General features: G+C 52.5%; 1 long non-coding RNA gene across 1 annotated transcript in view; it reads left to right on the forward strand.

Annotated features, from left to right (window-relative positions):
• The first annotated feature begins 9,297 nt into the window (after positions 1 to 9,297).
• Positions 9,298 to 13,814, forward strand: part of LOC105506529 — a 19,453-nt gene continuing 14,936 nt past the window's right edge. Inside the window, exons 1-2 of the long non-coding RNA XR_001000941.1 lie at positions 9,298 to 9,640; positions 11,507 to 11,609. This is a non-coding gene — a long non-coding RNA (uncharacterized LOC105506529). The remainder of the gene's footprint in view (positions 9,641 to 11,506; positions 11,610 to 13,814) is intronic.

The raw sequence follows: 13,814 nt of genomic DNA on the forward strand, positions 1-13,814 counted from the left end.
CACGTGATCTAACTTCCCAACGGACAGCAGGGCCTCGACCAAATGCTGTTGTGCTGAGGGCTGCCGGCTGTCCCGCTAGGCTGCTCCACCCTCCCCGTGCTGCCCCACACCTTGCACAGAGCTCAGGCAGCATCCTAGCTCCATCATTCTTCTCCAAATTCTTCCTGAATCGGAAATCGCATCTGTCTCTTAATAGAGATCTGGCCTCAGGTGGCCGAAACACACAGGGTTGAAATGATACAGTGTCTGCACTCATTCTTCGAGGAAGCCACAGAGTCAGCACCCAAACTCGGGGCACCCGCCTCCCGTCCGCACACGCACTGCAGTGTCGCCAGGGCAGCTTCACTCAGCTTCAGCGTCTCATCTGCAGGGAGGAGTAACCCTGTACTGCCTCATGGGGCTGTTTCAAGAAGGAAACGAGAAATGGTATAAAGTGTTATATGAATATTTAGTGTGATTATTAATGTGTTTTCTCATCTGGGAAAATGATCTGCATTTCATTTTAAGCAGAACTTCGTCATTTGGACTCCGAGGAGTGGTGTGGATGGGGAGAATTTCAGGCACCGTGCAGGCTGGCCTGGAAATGTTCATCGGAAATGGAGCACAGGCAGCGACTTCAGGCCCCAGAATTCCTCCTCCTGTGTCCCTTCCCTCCCCCAAACCCTTTCTGCAGCCCCTGTCCTCTCTCCTGCAATGGTGGTGAGCAGGTGGCCTCCCGGTGTCTCTGGAAAATTCCCATATGGAGTCCTGTTTGAGATGAGCCAGAAGGCTGGGAAGGAGCCCACAGTCCCAGTGTCTCAGGGCCGAAGAGGTTTTTCTAGTGGGAGCTGGCATGCAGAAGGTGAGGCGTACCCTGGGAGCAGCCCTGTGGCTGGATGAGGGATGGACAGCAGCACTGGGCAGGTGGAGTGGGGTGTGAGGTCCCCACAGCCTGCCTGCCAGTCCCACTGGACAGCCTGGGTAGGGTGCTGAAGACAGGCTTCCTCTCTGGCCGAGCTCTGGCTAGCTTGGCAAGTGCAGGGAGGACCCTGGACATGCCATAGGGTGGACATTTTGAGGACATCATTAGCAGGCTTGGAAGGTTGTGATTCTGGTGGTGGGAGAGAAGGAAGCTGGGTGTTGAGTAGGTGGTGAGGGGAGCTATGTGTGCAACTGAGTGTGAAGAGTGCTCCGGCCATGCTGGGGTCTCCTCTGTGCTGGGAGCCTTGTCTTCCAGAGGGATGGGATAGGAGGCTTTTTATTACAGACGGAAGCCTCAAGCCTGGACCTGGGAAAACACTTTCTGGGTAAGAGGAATTAAAATAAACCTTAAAGCGCTATTTAGGAAGAGCATAGTATCACTTCATAGCTATTCCCCCTCTCTCCTCACCCAGCCAAATGGTTACAAAGTAAAACGGCAGAGGCACAAAGAGGAAAAGGAAAACCACCCAGTCCCTTCCCTGAACGGCGGCCCTGTTATCCTTGGGCTCCGTGGCCGTCTGACCTCTCTCTAGGGACAGAAGTACAGGAGGAGAGGGGGCCACTTCCTAAGACGGAGATGCTCTCTTCTTGTTCCCTGCCTCTGCATCGTGCTGGGGATGTCTGTCATCCACTGAGAGGCCCATGTAGACTGCAGCTCTGAGACCTTCTGTTTTTGTAAACAGAACGGTTTGTAGGGAGACGTGAGATGGTAGGTGGTGCTGGAGAACCTGGGCTTTGTCTGTTTGGATAAGTCTCCACCAAGGCGTCCTTTGTCCAGCCGTGAGGCATCCTGAGGGCTCTGGACCCAGAGCTGGTCCTGCAAGAGTCCGGTCTGAGAGCCCAGACCCCACTCCACTAGGAGGGATGGGAGGGAGCAGAGCAGAGCTGAGTCCCTTCACCTATGCAAACCCATGCAAGTTTCTGGAGCAGAGTCACTGCTTGTGAACAGACCATCAGAGCACAGGGCGGCCCTGAGCTGCATTCCGCAGGGCTCGGTCTGGGTGATCTGGAGGGCTTGGGAAGCTGGCTTTTCCCCTCATCCAGCACGTAGCTACCCACAGCCACCTGCGTTTCATAGGGCCAGTGCCTAGGGGCAGTGGGTTAGAAGCCTGAATTTCTTTTTTCTTCTTTTTTCCCCTCCTGGCATTCATCACTAGTGCAAGCTAGTGCACCCCAAAGTTTTGGCCTTGTGTGGATAATCAATCAACAATTTATCTTGCATCTATTGCCAAAGTAATTTAGCTAAAATGCAGATCTCGACGGGTTACTTCCCTGCGTAAAAGCTTCAATAGCTTTCTATCACCTACAGGCAAAAGTCCCTTTTCTGAAAAGTGGCTTGCAAAGCCCTAGTAGCCTGGCTCCATGCCCCCCAGCAATATGGGGCCTCCTCAGACACATCTTCTAGCAAAGGAGGGCTGCCCAGTGACATCCACAAACTGGGCTGCTTCTTGCCTTCCTGTTTTCCTTCTCTTTGGGATGCCCCCGCCCTCACCTTCTGCTTCTGACGAACTCCCAGGCATCCTTGAAGGCTCAGTAACCTCTCCTCCAGGAAACGATCCCTCACCCTCTCTCCTTTCCCTCTATCCCAGTCACCAAGCCCCACACCCATATCCCATTGCATCCTGCAGCTACCTCGCGCCTGTGCACGCTGGGCTGGGCGTGCGTCTCTGTCTCTCTCAAGACCTGGATCCCTTCGCTTTGTGTCCCTGGACTCCCCAGGGTGCTGATAATGGGGCTGGAACCTGCCACGGTTCTCTTGAATGAGTCAGTGATGGGACTGCTATTTCTCTAACTGTTGCCTTGGAGGCTGTGTCACGTGCTCGTGGAGGAGAGTCAGGGGAGTGGAGGTGATTCCTGTTACCCAGAGGACGTGGGGTCTGGATACACGTGTCTGCCGCCTGCCATCTGCCAGCTTCTTTCAGGTCGGTAGCTTTGGCTCCCGGGGCAGCTGGGGCCAGTCCCGGGCCTGGGCTATGCTGGGCAGCAGCAGGAGCACTGTCTGGAGCTCTCCTGAGGAGCCCACAGATCCAACTCCCCAGGCCAAGGCTGCAGCCTGGGCAGAGACACAGAGGCCTGGAGGAGCCTGGGGCACGTGGCCTGCTGGCTGGCTGGGGTTCAGAGTTTGTACGTGTCTGAAGTGACTGGGCAGGTGTTCAGAAATGAAGGCTGGGACTGCCAGGTAAGGCCCTTCCCTTCCTGATGTGAGAGCCCTGGATCCGCCACAGAGGCCCACTCAGGTCTCTGTTCTAATTCTGGTTTGATGTGGAGGACGAGGAGAGAGGACCCAGAAAGGAAGGCAGACTGTCCAGGCCCCATGTCCTCTGGCCCTCGAGGCCCTCCTGTGCCCGCTTATCTTAAAGAATCCGGGATAAGAGGTGACTTGGGCCCTGGCTGGGAGACCCCTCCTCAGCTTCAGGCAAGGAGGGAGCTCTGGGCACGAGGACGGTGAGCAAGAAGCAACTGCAGCGCCCACAACTTACCCTCAGCTCAGCTCTGTTGGCTCGGGTCAGAGAAGTCGCATGGAAAGTGCTCCTTGGGGGCCAGTTGTCAGTAAGCTGCAGAAGCCTGGAGCCGGCCAGGAAATAACCACGGTGTAGGAGCCTTCTCCGCTGAGAGAAAGGAGGCCTCATGCGTGGCGGGCGCGTGCTTGGAGCCAGGCACAGGTTTGAAACAAGATCTTTCATCTTGATGCGTATGACGAACTCCACGCAGTTTGTTCCTATTTTACAGATGTGGCAACTGAGGCTCAGAGAGGTTCACTGACTTGTCCCAAATCACACTGTCAATCAGTGGAGGGCTAGGATTTGAGCCACCTGCCTCTAGGTTCAGTTGCTTTCTGCTGTTTCTCTCCAGCCTCCCTGACCCTTTGCTGAAGACACGTTCCTGAGACCTCAGAGGAGTCCCACTTTGAATCATGAATGGCCTTGCGTTTCCCCGGGGCATGACGCAAACTTTGCCACCTCACTCCCACACTCACCACTTGCTGGATCCCATTAAGAAGATGCTGTTTACAGGATCACCCAGGAATTCAGGCCACCACTATTGCCCCTTCCACTGCTCTTAGCCCCCCACCAAACCGCAGGTGGCTTCCCTGGGAGACTGCGGGTAACAACCTGTTGTTCTGTGTGAAGCTTGTACCCTTCTCCACCCAAGTGAATGATAGCTGGTGGGGTTTTTGCACTGTGGAATGGGGTACACAAAGACGCCGGAGTGAGGAGGCAGGGGCATGGCCAGTCTATGGCTGGGAAGTGGTGGTTCCATCTTCCTTGTGGACTCCGCTTTGGAGTCATGTCGGCTGCTCTCTGGGCACCCTCGTGAGCCATTTCTTCTGCGATGGGGAGACATGTTCCACTGCCCTGAGGTGGGTTCAGTGCAGAGTCTCCCCAGGGTCAGGACAGGAGCTAGAATGTAGTGTCGTTGAGGGATGGTCTGAATGGTAACTTCGGGTTGGTGAGGAGAGGCTGTGGCGCCTCCACTCACTGTTGGTATCTTGCTGAAGTAAGCATGGTCCGCCTCCCCCCTGCGCCCTGTGGAGGCGGCTTAATGCATTCCCTTGACTGCAAAGGACTCCTTGCCAAAGAGACCTTCTTCCCCATGAGGTTGAGGCCTCTTAGAACCCTCAGTGCTCAGGAAATTATAACCAGCCACCTCCATCTCCGTTCACTGGAGAAGGAGCGATGGCCGCCTCAGTGCCATTAACTCTGTGCTGTGATTAAATGGATCCCAAGGAGACTCCTGCTCTGGGACACCTCCCTGTGGGACAGACGCCAGGGCTGGGCTTGCAGCACAATGCTCGATTCCTTTGGTTGTGCACATTCCTTGGCAGAATCCAGGCTTACCAAGAAGGAGTCACTCTGAGCTGCTTGCTGCAGTCACACGCTTAGCAGGAGACGAGATCTTGTGCTTATCAGGTGTCTGTGAGCGAGAGGGAAGGAGGCCCAGGGTGAAGCCAGGTGGGATGGCTTCTGCGGGGCAAGACGCCCCACCGGAGGAGGCAGGGGTGTGCTGTGCAGGCCTCAGCACCAGCTCTGGCCGCTGCGGTGGGATCTCAGGTCAGCCACTTTGCCTTTTTGGCCTCAGCTTTCTCATCCATACGTCACGGATTTGGGATTAAAAGATTTCTGAAGGTTTTACTCATTCTGAGATTATGGTCCGTGGAAACCTTTGGGGAAAAGGGAGCTTCTTCTCTTCATTATTTTAACGTATTTGATCTTTTATCTACTTTGGTAGGGAGGGATGATAGGCAGTTAGAGGAGAACCAGCTCAGTGAAAAGGTTGAAAGGTTTGTGGAAAAATAAGTTAAATTGACCCACTATGACCCCAGGGACGGGGAGACTTTGATCCCTGTGTTTTTGATGACATGTCTCTCCTCTCAGAGTGGAGATGTGCAGTTCTGAGGAATTACGCCGAACAGCAGAATTGGCAAGGGGCAGGGAGCTGTCCAGCGGAGAAGCTGCTGAAACACTCCGTTCCACCAGCCCGGCTCTCACGCTGTGCTCCGCAGACATCCGGTGCCAAGGAGGGGAGCAGCGAACGTGGACCTTGTCCCTAAGGAGTTTACACGCAGGGAGGTCAGGCACAAACGCTGGAATTTCTAGGACTCTGCTATCAAAAAACACAATCGCTAGCACATGGGTTCAGAAGACAGAGAAGGAAAAGAGCTGTAGAGTTGGGTGGGCTGAGGTTTGAAATGGGCTTTAATTATGACTGGGCACAATTTGGTGACAAATGGGTGAAATTTCAAGCAGAAGAGGTAGCATGAGCCAAAAGGGGTGTGCAATCTTTGCAAAGAGAAGGGGGAGGGAGTGGCAAGGGAACAGGACAGAGAGGAGGAGGAGGGAGAGGAAGCCAGAGATGCGGAGCCAGGGAGGAAGAAAGGGGAAGAAACAAATGTGAAGGAGATTCTGAAGAGAAGCCACTGTGGGGGTCCAGGTGGTTCCACGGTGCCACGCCAAGCCAGGGACTTGGAATTTAGTCTGGGAGGAAGGTGCTGAGTGTAGATGAAGAAGGAGAGGAATGGAGAGGGAGAAAGGGGAAGGCACTTCACACTGGTTAAGCAAGCTCCTCACAGGGCTAAGTCTTCTCCCTTCTCAGAAGGAGGTGCCCTGTGGCATGGCTCTAGGCCCAGAGTTAAAGAGCTGGAGCCATTAGGAGCAGCAAGGGGCTGCCTCCCCACTTACTTCTGGTTACTTCTCCCTCAGGGTAAGTCCTCCTGAGGCATCATCTCTGCCCATGGACCTGCTTCTTCTGGCCCTTAGGCTGATGTAGGAGGAAGGCTGCGTGCTGGAGGTAGACCTTGCTCCCAGTTCACCAGCAAAACACATTCAGTGATTTCTGTGCCTGAGTCTCCCTTCCCCACAGTGATCTCTTTATTCTCCTCCCACCTAGAAATGGAGGGAGACAATGGTGTGGGAGGTAGGGTTTTCTGAAACCTTTTGGATAAGAAAAAGGCCTCTTAGAGCAGAGGTGGCTACGGGAATAGTTTCCTTTTGTGATTTAGTGCTGGGGCTTTCACACAGGAGTTTAGCCCAGCTTTTAAGTCTTCAGTATCAAGTAATAGTTGGTGTCACCTCCCTGCTGAAATACAGCCATGAAAATGTTTTTTAGTGATAGATTTAGGTTGTACTCCTTAAGAAAAGCCCAAATGTCAAGAATCGCTTCCCACTGGTGCATTTTACTGCGGAGAAGGGGGTCTCAAATGGAAGGACGGTTGGTCTGTCCAGAAATGGTAAGAATAGTACAGGTTAAAGGCAGTGGAGGCCTGGACTAAATGACCCCTGAAACTCGGATTTTATAGTGTTTTCAATCTCTGACTGAGTACAAGTTCCTCCCTCTCCCTTTGTGCCTCCTTGGGGACCTGGGTTATTTTCTCCTCTGTGAAAGAGAACAGATACATCCATTATGAAAACCAATTGATACAATTTGAGCCTGCATGCAGTTAAAAACTGTATTAAGAAGGTTTATAAAATCTAACCTCCTGGCTGAACAAGGCTGATTCTCAAAGTGGCTTCTGAGACCCTGGCTGAGGGGTGGTGGTGAGGGGTTGCAGATGGACCTGCACAGCTGCTGAGGAGGCTGTGGGACAGGAGATGCTATCACCGCCTACCTCTTCCATCCATGCTCCTGTGTGCAGGTGTGAGAAGGGCACCGTGCTGCCAAGAAGGGTCCTTTCCACCCTCTGCGGTTGCTGCCGGCTCCCTGAGGTCTGTCCCTGAGGCCTGAGCCTGGGGTTGGGGAGGGTGCTGGCCTCACCTCTGGAGGATCCTGCCTCAGTGTTACCGCCTGGCCTTGACCCCCACCTTGTCATCACTGCCTACCACAGACGCGAGGGGACAGCCACAGAGACTCTGCAACCATGGGCTCTGCCCTTCTTCCTTCTGCCTGTGTATCTGCCTGTGTGTCTGAGAAAGCTGCCTTGACTTCTCAGAGAGTTGAATGGGGTCGGGGGACAGAATCTATATTTTTCAGGTATGGGCACTTACCCCTATTCAAAAAGACTTGAGGAGGCTGGCAGAATGGAACTGGGAGAAGAAAGCCCTCCGCTGGGAGGAAGCTGTCCTGTGCGTGCTGGCCAGGCTGCCTCTTTGATTAGGGCCATGGAAACCGGCCCGAAGGCGCTGATGGAAGCAGTTGTGTGTAGAGGAGGCACTGCGGCAGAAGCCAGAGGCCGCGGGAGCCGGTGAAGACGCACAATGAGTCAGAAAGGAGGGCTCTTTGCAACCCCGAAAGTGGAAATTCTTTTCATCTACTGCAAAGGGCAAAAGTTGAAAATTGGTATGATTGCTATCTAAATGTGCTTCCATATTCATATTCTGTTAAATATGTCTGTAACCTGTGTGTCTTACACAAATGCAGCTTTCTTCAGTTTTGGAAATAAATCACATAAATCCTGAATAGTCGTCTTCAATAATTTACTTAGCTGTAGGGCAGTGTTGTGTTTTCAGAAGGCAAGTGTATTTGCTGGGAGAGTGAGCCGGGAGGTGTGAACCACCTCATCACGTCTGCTGGAAGTCTAGCAGTTCACAACGTGGAGTTACGGCTAGGACATGTCGCACTGAAGAGTTACCGCCGAATGTGCCCTCATCAAACGCCTGGCAGCGTCCTCGGTGCGTCACCTGCCGTAGCCGACTGTGCCTGTTGGCTTTTCTTCCTGTTGGATCAGGGATACACTGCATGTGTGTTAAGAAAAGCTGGCCTTCCCTACGGGACTGGCCAATCACGGTTACGTGTTTCTGGTACACCATTGCCTTACATAAGGGTAACGGCATGGGACACAATCTTAATCACTGTGATAAAAGTGGAGATGAGGTGAGAGGCTTCAGAGAGAGGTTTTAAAAAAGAGACAAAAGCAGGACGTTGCCTCTCTTCCTCCTCTCCACGTGTCCTGGTGGATGTGAGGCCAGAACAGAGGCTGCCTTACTGCAACCATGGGGAAGCCAGCACGAGCACAGATCCACAGCAGAAGAGTGGCAGAGGGAGAGGGTGAAAGGAACCCAGGTGTTCCTGTCGTTGTTGAGTCATTCAGTTAAAAATCCCTGGAATTTCCCTCTCTACGGCAGTGTGTTTTGTGGGATAATGAGTTGCCTTATTGGGGTTGGCTTGCTAGTCGGGATGGTTTGCTCTCGCCAACATCCATACGCTTGCTGTGTGAACCAGTGACCTGATGAGGCAGCATTAGCACCGCCGTCGTTAAGCTGAGGATGAGATTTATGGCACAGTGGTTCGGTAGCTTGCCCAAGGCCATGCAGCTGGTAGGTTCTGGACAGGGACACAGAGCACCCGTGAGCTACCCCTGCTGGCCATTACACGGCCCCGTAAAACTGCTGGCAGTCCCTCCTCTGAGGGGTCAGCACGTAAGAAATGTCTTCTGGAATGCTGGCCAGACAAATGGAAATCTGCCAGGGTTGGGTCCCCCCATGACAGCGGCCAGCCTGCCCTCTCTTAGTCCCTGACAGCCGCAGCGACAGCATCTGTGATTGCAAAGGGTGACAATTTATGTCTCTCATTTCATCACACCATCTATCAGCAGAGAGTCAGACTTTAAAAATCAGTCCCACACTGACTCAGTCCCCGGCAGAGATGGCCTCGGATAGCAGTATCCACACCATAGGCTGGACAAGGGCCCTATTCATTTTGAGACTCAGCCAAATTTCCTTCTGACCCCAGGCTGGTGAATCCCTGCTCCTGTGCTTTGGTTGGGGTTGGTGTAAGCTGAGGCTGTGATCCCGTTTGTTCCTATGGCCTCCAGGTGGCCTGGGCCTCCATGAATGGGCCACATGGTCATACTGAATGCTTGATTACACTCAGACCTAGCAGTCATCCGGGCACAGCTGGTTTATGGATCACTTTGTCACCATGTTCCATCCTTCCATGTCCCCATCCCTGCAGTGGGAAAACATTGCTTTAGGCAGTGCTAGAGGCCTTCAGCAGGCACTGGCAGCTTCTGGATTCAGGATTAGAACCAAGGAGGAGGAGTCACAGCAAAGATAGGAACAGAAGGCAGAGAGAACAGACACGTGGGGTGTTTGAGAAGGGCCTTTGTGACCTCAGGGAGTGGGAGACACTGGCTCAAGAATAGTAATAATGGCAGTTTCTCTCATCTGTGTTTTCAGGGCATGGACTAGAACTCCCAATGCCCCCGACAATGGGCTGAGTCAACGTAATCATAAACATGTGACAGGCAGCGATGACATTGGCTGTCTTTTCTTGAGTCCTTATTTTGTGCCATCACTTTACTAATTACATAGATGATCTTATTTGATCCTCATAACAATCCTGTAAAGTACATACATTACTGCTCCCATTTTATGGATGAGTAACTGAGACCCAGTGGAATTAAGTTAGTTTTGCAAGGTCATATAACCGGTAGACATGAGAGCCTGGGAAGAAACACAGATCTTCTGTTTCCAAGTTTAATGGGCTCCCAGCTAGCCTGGAGAGATGGTTCTGTTCCTGAGAGATGGTCCTGTTCCTGAGAGACAGTCCTGTTCCTGAGCCCCTCGGGATAAATTTACTTCTCACACCCAGAAGTCGGTGTAAATGCTAGAGAGTTGCACCTTTCCTTAGGAGGCAGAGAGAAGAGTCCCTGACCAGGATTTGCTTTTGCAGTTGTTTATTCACTATCTGGGCATTTTGCTGATGGTGCAATTTGCAGAGCTGTTAATGGTAATGAAACTCCAGCGAGTGTCAGGAGACACAGGGGAAGCCAAGGAGAAGTGAGAGGCAGCTGCCAGCTTCCTGAGCTGCCCTTTGCGGGGATTAATGAGGTCTGTGTCTTCTCCTGCTTTAGACATCTCCCGAAAATGTCAGGTGCCTCCTAGACTGTCCTGTGAGCCTGTCAGCCTCCCTTTCTGCCACACCAGTCATTGGAGGAGAAACTGCCATGACGTTATGCCATTGCTGTTCCTTCCACACTTGAATTTGGGGCTCTGAGGGCTGTTCAGGCACACGTTGTATAATTCCAGAGCCATCTTTGAGTCCAATTGCTGGACCTCCAAAATCATGCTTATTTAATGGCCTGTGTTGCTTTGTACAATAAGGGTTGAGAATCAATCAAATCCATAATGAGGGGAAGCTAGATTCTTGGCATTCAGTGACCATTCAGGTCCTCACAAACTACGTATGGCTGTGGAGAAGAGGGAAATCTAAGAGAACATGAACCAGCAGAGAGCCTGAGCTGAGCTCCCATCAAGCAGCCTCAGGCCTGGGCTCCTACGGTGCAGGCTCTGAACAGTGGTTAAACTCAGAGACCTGGGGCCCTGCCTCTTCGGGGTTAAAGGAGCCGGAAGAGTCCACAGCAAAAGCTGGCAAAGTTGTCCTCCACTCCAAGCCCAAGGGCACAGGTCTGCATCAGTCCTTCCTCTGTCCCTGAGCACTTTTCATGGACCAGCCATTCCTTCAGTCTGGGGAAAAAGCACTGTTTAAGATGTAGGGCTGGAGTCCAGGAACTCCGTCTGGTGGCAGAGGTAGACACGTAGTTAAGTTCATTTAAGGAGGAACAGTGGTGGCCACTGCTGGGAGGGAGTACCCAGGGAGGAGAGAGAAGTACCCAGGGAGGAGAGAGAAGTACCCAGGGAGGAGAGAGATGAGAGGCAATGATTCCACCTGCGGGGGTCTGCAGAGCCCTCGGAGAGTTGCCATTCGGTGGGTCGGGGGCATTGAGGACTCCCCCAAGCAGAGAGATGGGGAAGAGGTGGTGGAGGGTGAGGAAAAGAAGGTGGGTTTCACAGCCTCAGAGTGGGCACAAATCTTGATTCTGAAGGATACTTGCTGTGAAACCTGGGAGTGCTCATTCATGGACCCAAGCTTCAATTTCATCAGCAAAAGAAGGGGGAGGCCCATGTTTTGTGGTTGTGGTCAGCAGGTAATGTGGATGAGGTGTCAATGCACGTGAGCACGTTTCTCTGGACTCTGGTTTCTTCTATGCGTTCCAGGAGACAGCAGAAGTTGCAGAGAAGAGTGAGTTGTGGTCAGCACGTGATGTGGATGAGGTGTCAATCCATGTGAGCACGTTTCTCTGGATGCTGGTTTCTTCTCTGCATTCCAGGAGGCAGCAGAAGTTGCAGAGAAGAGTGAGGCACGTTTGAAAAATGCTGGAAAATGAAATGTCCAGGCGAGGGTGTGTGCTGAATGACCCAGGGATTTTTTGGGTATGTCATTTCCCATTTCTCACCCCCAAATAGGACTCTGCTTCTCATCTCAGCATTTGTGTAAATATTGAGTATTGGTTAGTGTGTATCAGAGTCCTACTGAGTAGAAATTATATCAGAAAAATTAAGAATCTCTAGAGATGGCAAAGTGCGAAACAAAAATCCCCAGGACGGCAAATGCTCGAAGTTCACCACACATCGCAGTGACAGTTTTTGGGGGCCCAGGTCTCTGAGGCTGCCCAGAGGGCCTCAGGTTTTGTAGTGAATACAGGAATCAGCTGGAAGCTAGAGGCCGCGTGACCCTTGGACTCCCTCCCTTCCAGAAGCAGGTGAACAAGTCTGGGCAGGACCCCGGAGTCTGCATTCCCACGGAGTGCCTGGTGACTCTAACTCAGCAGGGCCCAATCCACCCTGAATCCATTGCCCATCTCCATGAAAGCCTCCTTTCACCAGTCAAGTCCCTGGCTAGGGAAAGGTCTGGAAACAGAAGTGGAGAATAAAGTTCTGGGACGAGTTCTATCCCCATGGCCATCCTGCCAACAGGAAGCCTGCCAGTGTCCTGGTCTCAGGAACGCTGGGTGTGGCCCAGCTGGAGAAGCATCCCTCGGGGTGGTCAGGAGGCTTCTGCCTTCTGGGCTCTTCCGCAGCCAATGCCTAAGGCAGCGAGGCCAGCCCTTCCTAGAGAACCAGCGCTCAGGCCGAGGGTCAGCTGCCACACACCGTGGGACTCGGGAGGCGCTGGAGAGCTCCCCTTTCCGGAGTATCTCCTCTCCGGCCTGAAGTTCTGTCCAACCCACATGGGTTAAAATCCTGAAGGCCCCGCCAGCGTGCAGGCGTGTGGTCCCAAAGGGCCAACATCTTGGACCAGCTGCGCTCAGAGAGCTGCTCTACGTAGAAGTGAGCTGGGCACCGGCGCCATGGACCAGGGCGCAGAAGGAATGACATATTTGGATTCAGTCTGAATCGAGAAGAGAAGTATCCAGATGGGCATGGGAGTTATTTTAACCTGATGCATTTAACCCACTATTTATTTGGCTCTGAAACGGGTTCTGTGGAAAGACAGTTTCTGCTGCTACCCAGAGGACCCAATTAGTCGTAACGCTGGGAGACTCAAACACGTGTCAATAGCAGCGCTGTGTAGAGGGTGGCTGAAGATGAGGGCCTGGATCTGGGTGAGGTATTGATGGACGTGCAGGATTCCAATGGCAGAAGTGAGGTGGGTGTGCACGGGTGGGTGTGTGTGTGTGAGTAAGGGGAAGGTGTATCTCCAGAGGAGGCAGTGGCCTAAGACAGTTCAGCTGAACTGAATGAAGGGTCCTTACAAGAGGCAGTTAGGCTTGGGCTTGAGGAACTCCCGAACGCCAGATGCAGAAATCTGCACTCCTAGAGGAGCAGCTGGGGTTTCTGACCTGGAGACTGACCTGTGCTTTGAAAAGCGGATCTGCTGGCGTAAGGTTGGTGACGGCCTGGCGATGGCAGCCCGGAGAACAGTCATGAGGCTCTTACAGCTGTCTGGTGTGGTGAAACCCTTGCCCCGGCAAGTGGCCTTTGGAGAAGCAATACTCTCAGGCAGTCCTCACTAAGTGCCGGCCGTATGCAGAGTTTACGTTGGTAACTCTAGTTGTAGCAATCAGCCAGTCAGGTGAAGGTGATCCCCACCGTTCACTCTTCCAACTCAGTATGCATCGAGTGCTTCTTTGATCCACTTGTGGGACAGACACAGCCTTCACTCTCAGAGAGCCGACCTTCTCATGCATTTTGTATGGCTCTTTTCAGAGAGGAGAAAACTTAGAGAGAAAACCAGCAACTTGCTCAAAGCTCACCAGCTAGTAATTGGTGGAGTGTGGATTCAAATGTGTGTCTTGCTGGCTGGAAATGGCCTAAAAACACTCCCTGATATTTCCTGATCATTTCCTGGGCAAGGTGATAAGTGGGTTATTATTTACGTGCTATCATTTGATCACCATAACAACTTTAATGAAGGAGGTATTAATTATAACCCATTTTTAGATGATGAAAGTGAGATGCAGAAAGGTAAAGCTGTCCAAGTCACAGTGAGTGGAAGAGCCAAAATTAGATATTCGTGGCCAGGCATGGAGGCTTATGCCTCTAATCCCAGCACTTTGAGAGGCCAAGGTGGGTGGATCACCTGAGATCAGGAGTTCAAGACCTGCCTAACCAACATGGTGAAATCCCATCTCTACT

Source organism: Colobus angolensis, unplaced genomic scaffold (assembly GCF_000951035.1).
Source record: "Colobus angolensis palliatus isolate OR3802 unplaced genomic scaffold, Cang.pa_1.0 Scaffold137, whole genome shotgun sequence".
Lineage (NCBI taxonomy): Eukaryota > Metazoa > Chordata > Mammalia > Primates > Cercopithecidae > Colobus > Colobus angolensis.